A 9,258-nucleotide genomic window follows, 5' to 3' on the forward strand; every position below is an offset into this window, starting at 1 on the left:
CGCCCTGTCTTACATTCAGCAAGGGATTTAAAATGTAAAATGTACTTTGTCTAAAATAATTAAATCACTTAACAAAAATAAATCGCTGCATTTATTTTGACTCACACAGCCTCAGTCACTCTTCTCGTCCACTCATCTCGTCGTGTTTGTGCCTTTCTGTGATATAAGATAAACTAGCTAGCTAGCTCATCATGTCAAAGCTGTACACACAAAAATACAGAAAGGAGTGGGAATCAAACCCTGAATTTAAAGGTTGGTTAAAGCCGTTTATTGGAGACAATACACGGGCATACTGTTTGTATTGTAAGGCTGATTTCTATGCCAAACTTAGCGATGTAAAAAAACACAAAGCAACTCAAAAACACACTCAAAAGGCAAAGCCTTATGATAGTTCCACCCAAAAAAACCTGCCATTTATGGTTCAAAAAATCGACTCTGCTAAAAAGGCTGAGGCCACCATGGCATTAGCTATCGCTGAACACTGTTCCATGCTGGCATGTGACCATATTGGAGAAGCATGTAGAGCTGCTTTCTCAGACTCCACTGCTGCTACCCATTTCAAAATGCACAGGACAAAGTGCACAGAAATGATTAATGGTGTTCTAGCACCATACTTTCTTAAAAAGTTGGTTGCAGATGTGGGTGACCAGCGTTTCAGCCTCCTCCTCGACGAGTCCACAGATATAAGTGTTTCTAAATACCTGGGGGTTGTGATAAGGTACTTCAGTGACACTAAGCAGACAGTTGTTTCAACATTTCTGGGGCTTGTTGAATTGGAGAGAGGAGATGCCAGATCTATTGCCTGTGCTGTCGTGGGTTTCCTCGAGAAGTGTGGTCTAAAAAAAGAGAAACTCCTGGGGATAGGGACTGACAATGCCTCTGTCATGACAGGGATTAACAATGGGGTCCATAAAGTCCTGAAGGAAGAGTATGGCCTTAAAGACCTTGTTCTTATTCGCTGTGTATGCCACTCTCTGCAGCTTGCTGTAAGTCATGCTTCCAATGACACCATCCCCCGTAGCGTGGAATACCTGGTACGGGAGACTTACAACTGGTTTTCAGTGTCTCCAAAGCGTAGGGAGGCCTACAAGGCCATATATGAGACCATTAACTGTGGGGAAAAACCTTTAAACATAACAAAGGTCTGTGCCACACGTTGGCTCTCCATTGAACCTGCGGTTTCACGCATCTTGGACCAGTGGGAGGAGCTGAGGCTGCATTTCTCAGTCACCAAGTCCAGTGAACACTGCTACATGGCTGAGGTGTTGTATTCTATGTATAGCGACCCTCAAAACATTTTGTATCTGACGTTTTTGAAGTCAGTGCTGGGTGAGGTACAGTTGGCCATCAAGGCTTTTGAGGGTGAACAAGTAGATCCTCTTAAGCTACTTGACAGCTTGGTTAGCCTGATAAAGTCTGTGAGTAGCAGGGTGCTGAATCCACTGGCAAAAATTGATGTTCTTAAAGGGCCAATAGATGGATACATCAGTCCCAAACCGTACCTTGGTTACCTTTTTGAATCAAAGGCAGCTGAGCTCCATCTTGTGCCGGAGGATGAAATCAATGTCCGAAAGCGGTGTGTAGCCTTCACCATCTCTCTCACTAATGAGTTGAGGGTGAGACTGCCGGACAACATCGAAGCATTGCAGTACATGTCAGTTTTTAATGTGGAGGAAACTTTAAAGCACAATAAAAGCCCTGGAGAAATAGAAAAAATAGCCAAGCTCCTCGGCTACTCCCCTGCAGACATAGACAAGATTGTCCAGCAATGGCGTGCCATCCACCTTAGTAAATGGAATGAGACAAAAAACACAATGAGTTTCTGGAGTGAGATTAGGAAGTTCAGAGATGCAGCTGATATCAACCCGTTTCAAGAACTTGCCATGGCTGCTGTGTCTGTGTTGTCCTTACCACACTCGAATGCTGAAGTTGAGAGAGTTTTCAGCCAGATGAGTGTGGTAAAAAGCAAGCTCAGAAATCGGATGTCCTTGCAGACCCTTAACTCCATCCTGTACATCCGATATGGACTGAAGCTGTCTGGTGAGGCTTGTTATGAGCACCAGCTCCCAGATAATGTTTTGCAGCTTTTTGGCACATCAGCTGCTTACTCATTCAAGTCAGCTCCCTCAGTTGCTGAACCTGCCATAGAGAGCCTTGTCCAAAATGACGATGAGCCACTCTTTCTGTGAACCAGCACAGCCTGTCTGTATGTGGAGGAGGGTCTGAAAAAAATACAATTAACCTGAATTAGGGCCAGACTAGTTACCATTTTCTCTACTATATCCTATTTTCTTTCTATTATCTCTTTTTGGTCCATTTAGATTGTTAATCTTTTTTTTTGTTACATATTATAGTTAAAAATGTTAATGTTTTACTGTGACTTCTTGTAGGTTCCTAAGTGGACCATAAGGTTAAACCCCAAACTTAAAAAAAAAAAAAAAAAAAAGATTGTATACAAAAAATGTAGTTAAAAATGTTAATGTTTTACTGTGAGTTGTAGGTTCCTAATTGGACCATAAGGTTAAAACCAAAACTTAAGAAAAATAAGATTGTATAAAAAAAAATGTTATGGTTAAAAATGTTAATATTTTAGTGTGACTTGTAATGTTCCTTAGTGGACCATAGGGTTAAAAAACAAACTTAAAAAAAAAAAAATTATACAAAAAAACCTGGTTAAATATGTTAATGTTTTACCGTGACTTATAGGCTCCTAAGTGGACCAGGTAAAAAAAAAAACTTTACAAAAAAATAAAAAATATAAAAAACCTTTACAAAAAAACGAATTAACTCCGCCAGAGTGTCTCTTTTGGGTCACTTTTGCCGGTCCCAAGCCCGGATAAAGGAGGAGGGTTGTGAATCGTAAAAAATAAAATAAAGAATCGACATTAGAAGTTCATTTGTGGTTCTAAACATATTCATGGTGGTTTTTACTCACCTTTTGTCTCTCCAGCGACGTTACTCCTCTCTCTACAGCGTCCATCACAATTACATGCACATGGCCAGTTATGCAAATTAGGTGATGACGTCATTTAGCGCCTTCTAGCTACTTTTAGGACAGCCAATAGCTACTTTCCTTACTGAGGAGTTGGCAACACTGCAGTCAGTATGAGACGAACAAATATGAATGCTCCGATGCAGAAGATTAATATCTTATCTTTCCTTCAGTAGTGGTCTTATGTGAGCGAGTTAGTGACAATAATGTAAGTTGTTTATTTACTTTTATCCTGTGATGTTATATATGCGTGTAAAGCAGATTTGTGTACTTTATTGAGTTAACACGAGCTCGTTATGTTCGCCATCGCGGACGCGGCAGCTCGCGCTAGCGCCTAAGCGCCAAAGTTCACCCTTTATGTTGATATAAGTAATGCCTAAGTACGTTCATAGTGTGAGATATCTCTGGATGGTGATTTATATGGTCATTTGCCTATACTTGTGTGATATTGTGTTATGTGCTGTTTCCTATATCGGCTGTTACTGCCTGTAATGACACTATAATGGCGTCTCACATAACCACTACTCCATGTGCGTCCCTTGAACGCCACCTTGTGGATTAACTAAGAACTGCAATAACTTTAATAATCTAACTGGTTTATTGCCTGTGTGAATGTTATTGATTTAGCTGTATATCTCTAATATTATTGTTATTCTTTACTATTTCAGACCACTCACTGTTACTATTCAACCTGAATCAAGAGTAAACTACAAACTCTGAGTCTTATGTGTTCTTGCCGACACACCAGTGCGGATACAAATCCACCTGCTCCAGCAAATACAGTCCTTAATTAATCCTCCAAACAAATGATTTCTTAAAATATGATAATGACATTTTATTAATTGATAAAACATAAGCAATACATACTTTTCTTTAGATCTAAAGAAAAACATATTTTTCTTTAGACCGCCAGGGCCTTACACTGATTTCCTAAAAGAGTTTGCAGATTTTCTCTCAGATCTGTTGGTCAATGTCGATAAGGCAATAATTGTTGGAGATTTCAACATACACGTTGATAACACAAATGATGCGTTAGGGGCTGCGTTTACAGATTTATTAAACTCCTTTGGGGTCAAGCAAAACGTTAGTGGTCCCACTCATCGTCTTAAAGGATTAGTTCACTTTTTAAAAAACTTTTGCTGATAATTTACTCACCCCCATGTCATCCAAGATGTCCATGTCTTTCTTTCTTCAGTCGAAAAGAAATTAAGGTTTTTGATGAAAACATTCTAGGATTTTTCTCCATGCAATGTAATGTATTGGGTACCAAACGGTTCAAGGTCAAAATCACAGTTTTAGTGCAGCTTCAAATGGCTTTAAACGACACCAGACGATGCATAAGGGTCTTATCTTGCGAAACGATCGCTCATTTAAAAAATAAATAAAAAAAGTTTAAGTTTTATAAGCACAAATGCTCGCCTTGCTCTTTTGTGTGATGCACGTTTGTAACGTCGCGTAATACGCAATTACGTGCAAAAGGTCACGGTTGACGTAGCCGGAAGTAACGGTACAGAGTCAGTGTTTACCAATGTGAGGAAGGAGGAACATATACACATATTCAAATGTCTTTTTGTCAGTTTATTTTTTTAAATGCCCATTTCGTGTGCGTATCCTGGGTGTATTAATATTATAAAGGCTAAAAGAACTTTTTCGTCAGGACAGAAATTAACTTTTCATAGATTTCCTATACACAATCCTGAGCGATTGAAACTGTGGCTGCTCGCGCTGCACTTGGATATCAACACACCTGCACATGCTATAATAAGTAATAGAGTGTGCAGTGATCACTTTTTCAACGATGATTTCAAACCCTCCCAGCAAGGAGATCGCCGTTATCTGAAAATGTCGGCTGTGCCCAGTACGTTTTTACAGCAAACGGAGGTATGCTTTGTTTGTTTTTTTACTATATTAGATGTATTGACGTGTTTTTCTCGTCAATGTGTTTCATAACGTGTGAATGTTTATCACTAATATCTTCTAATATTGACTTAGTTTGCGCGTTCAACTTGTAAACACTGACTCTGTACCGTTACTTCCGGCTACGTCAACCGTGACCTTTTGAACGTAATTGCGTATTACGTGACGTTACTAACGTGCATTACACAACAGAGCAAGGCGAGCATTTGTGCTTATAAAACTTAAACTTTTTTATTTATTTTTTAAATGAGCGATCGTTTCGCAAGATAAGACCCTTATGCATCGTCTGGTGTCGTTTAAAGCCATTTGAAGCTGCACTAAAACTGTCATTTTGACCTTGAACCGTTTGGTACCCAATACATTACATTGCATGGAGAAAAATCCTAGAATGTTTTCATTAAAAACCTTAATTTCTTTTCGACTGAAGAAAGAAAGACATGGACATCTTGGATGACATGGGGGTGAGTAAATTATCAGCAAAAGTTTTTTTAAAAAGTGAACTAATCCTTTAATCATACTTTAGATTTAATTATATCATATGGAACCGATCCAACCGATATAGATATTATACCGCAAAGTGATGATGTCACTGATCATTACATGGTAACTTGCATACTACGTACGGCTGAAATGTGTCATGTTGCGCCGCGTTATCGACCAGGCAGAACAATCCTTCCAACCACTGTAGATAGATTCTTTAATAGCTTACCTGATCTATCTCAGCTTCTCAGTGAACCCAAACAAACAGAGGAACTAGAGGAAATGACTAGCAGTATGAGCACCATTCTCTCTAGTACATTAGAAATTGTTGCACCAATTAGATTAAAAAAGGTTAGAGAGAAAACTAAAGCACCATGGTACAACAGTGCTACGCATGTTATCAAGAGAGAAACTCGTAACTTAGAGCGCAAATGGAAACAAACAAATTTAGAGGTCTTTAGAATCGCGTGGAAAGACAGTATGTCACGTTATAAAAAGGCTCTAAAAGCGGCAAGGGCTGAGCATCTCCGCAAACTAATAGAAAATAACCAAAACAATCCAAGGTTTTTATTTAACACTGTGGCTAGATTAACAAATAAACAGACATCACCTGAACAAAATATTCCGTTACATTTTAATAGTAATGATTTCATGAATTTCTTCACTGAGAAAATAGAAAGCATCAGAAACACAATTATAAATGTACAATCTTTGACAGCGTCTTATGATTCAGCCTCAATTATCGTCCCTCAAGAACAACTACAGCGCTTGTTGTGGAAAATTCTAAGTCTTCAAAGTCTGGTTCAGGTTTCAAAGAAGTTCTAGCAGAGTCGAAGTTTCAGGTCTCAGAAGAAGCAACTTTATTGAGCAGTTTAACAAAGTGAGATGGTAGCAATGCATCTGATTTCTACATGGCTGGTTTACACGGTTATACTTTTTCTTATCTCCAAATGTCCAATTAATGGTCTTCACACTATCTATTAGTGGGTGCTCCTCCTTGCCACCATTAGAAGTTACTACCCACTTGGCCTACTTCTAAGTGTGGGCAACCTTCAGCGCATGCGTTATTTTAAAAAAATCATATGTTTTCTGGGTACTTTCTCAACAATGTCATCTCGGGACAAGCTTCTTCTAGTTACTTTCCACAAGCTTTTAGTTTCTCATCAATGTTATCTCAGGACAAGCTTCTTCTTAGCTACTTTCCAAGGCCGTATTTTCAGAACCAATTCAACTGACCTTTTACCTACATTTCGTTTTTCTCATTTTGCACCATTGAAACTTAGAGCTTATGTATGTGATAGATGGATTTCTCCAACACAACCCCCCTTTGGGACTACCTCTAGTCCCACCTTTAAACAGTAGCACCCAGAATGCATCTTCATGAACGAGCCTCCTGTCAGTATCTATCATATATGGTCAACATAGACCACCCATCTCTACCAATAGGGCCCAATCACAAAGGTGCACTCTGGAGGAGGCATAAGACCAAACATCTCCACCCCCACTTGGCTAGAATGGAGTAAAAGATCTCACCCTCCTGTTAAACATCATGATAGAGGGATGTGCTTTACTCAACTTCCCATAATTCTTCACATAATACATTTCTTCACATTATCATTCTTGTTTGGTCCATCCCACGGTGCCAGAGGAACTGCGCAGGCGCTTCCGGTGGCCTGGAGTGCTATCTGGGTTGCTCCATCGTTGCCAGAGGTGCCCAGGCATTGTCTATGGCGCTATCTGGTGTTGGAGCAGACAGCGGGTTTTTAAACCACCAGTTGAGTCTACTCTTGTTTCTTCAACAAGCAATGACCGCGCTTTGCGAATAATTCCCCTTTTACACTATACTATATACATGTTCCAATGTTTCAATGGGCAGATGCATATGATGTCTCAACTCCTGGGCTTGGTACAATGATTTATAAAACACACTCAAAAAATGATTAAAAATTGATTTAAGTATTATAAAAGTGATAATAAAACATTCAATTCTGGTCCCTTAGTGTCTTGTTGCATTACCTCGTACCACGGGCAATGACCTGCTTCAGACCTTCTTTTCGTCCCCTCTCATGCACATATTAAAAGTAAACAGTTAGTGTGATTATGTTTAAACATTTTCATTATGATTATAAGTATAAAGCATGCAAAAAGTTATATAAGTAATTATCCAGAAAAAAGGGTCCTCATAACACATAAAAGGAATGTAGAAAAATCCCTCTAACTAACTCCCTACTCTATCCAGTGCTTTTAATTGTACTACCTAATTTTACCCCAAATAAAAATACACAGTTGGGCTATCTCCCTTTCTACAGAAAACATAGTCAAAAATAGTATTAAAAGAGATTAGGTACCCTTTTGTCCTTTTGTCTTACAGGAATTCATCCCACTCATCCAGGTCTGGGGCGTTTGGGTACACTCCAGAATTTGTGCACTCAACATCAACTCCTGATCTCTTCACTGATACATTGATCATCTGTTTGGCTGCAGCACTGGCTAGCATGGATCTGAGGAAAGGCACAATACAGCAGAACAACAAAAAGAAACCACCAGTGACTGCAGCTATTATCATGCCCACCTTAATAAGCCACTCTTTCCATGATCCAAATATGGAGTCAATCCAGTGTCCAAAGTTTCTGTCTCTCCCCGCATTTTTAGTGACCTCCTCTTTCAAATCCTTTAGTTTCCTCATGGCCTGAGTAAAGGACCCATCCGGGGCTGTATTATTTGGAATAAAGGTACAACAGTCAGATCCAAACATTTCACATACTCCACCTTTTTCCGCCAGCAACCAATCCAAGGCCTGTCTATTCTGCCAGGTCATTTTGCTAGTGGCTTTCAGTTGTTGGCCTAGTGCTTCAAGCGCCTCGTCTGAGTGATTAATAAATCTCTGCTGATTATAATATATGTAATTTATCCATTCCGTATTTTTGTTAACAGGTATCCACGGAAGTAGTGATTCAAACCCCGACAGTACCTCACTTCTAGCTTTGTACTCATGAGGTATCCCTCTTGGCTGCCCTATTTCAATATAATCGGATAAAATCATCAAAATCATCACAAAACCACATTCTTAAACCATTAGTTGGTCCACATCCTCCTCCAGGCGTGTTGATCATCTCGTTCACCCCATGGACTAATGGGATGGTTGCGGCCTGTTGGTGAGAGGCTTGGACCCAGGTGTCACACTGATCTCCTGAGATCACCACCGCACCCCCACTGGAATGAACCATTTCCTGCTTGCTGTCACCTGTGAATGGAGACTTTAAGTATTTTGTTAGTGACCTCTTGTCTTTCCCTCGTCCCTTTTGGTGTGACCTGTGGACTTTTCACCATCTGTTTACTGAAACATATTATCATTAGACATTTCTTGCTTAATAGCGTCATGGTCCTTTTCCCCTGAAAAACACATATCCACTTTGCTTACATTAACAAGTCAATATTCATACATTTGGAAACAGAATCAGTTCAGCTTGATGCAATCCATCCTGACATTCTGCAAAAGGAAATGTTTTAGTTATGCTCTGTACAAGGTGTAGCACCTTTCTGCCACAATAATAACCCAGGCCAGGACAGTTAGCCCAATCCTGCTTGCTCTCTGTAAAGAAAAACAAATTTCGAGGTTATTGTCAGATAGTAAAGTCTGTGCTGCCACGGCCTTCGATGCCCTGGCGTTTCCTGTTGAAACAACCCAGACAGCAATTTTGTTAGGCAGAAAAATGGCTTCTTTCAGGGCTTTTACCCAATTACCCGTAGTGTTCTCCCAACATTTATTCAGCAAATGTGAACCCCTTAATAAACCATATTTGGCAATTGTTATACCACCCCCCTCTTGATGCTCGACACAACTCAAGCATCAACTTAACATAACATTT

Source organism: Phoxinus phoxinus (assembly GCF_949152265.1).
Source record: "Phoxinus phoxinus genome assembly, chromosome: 12".
In the NCBI taxonomy this organism is placed as follows: domain Eukaryota; kingdom Metazoa; phylum Chordata; class Actinopteri; order Cypriniformes; family Leuciscidae; genus Phoxinus; species Phoxinus phoxinus.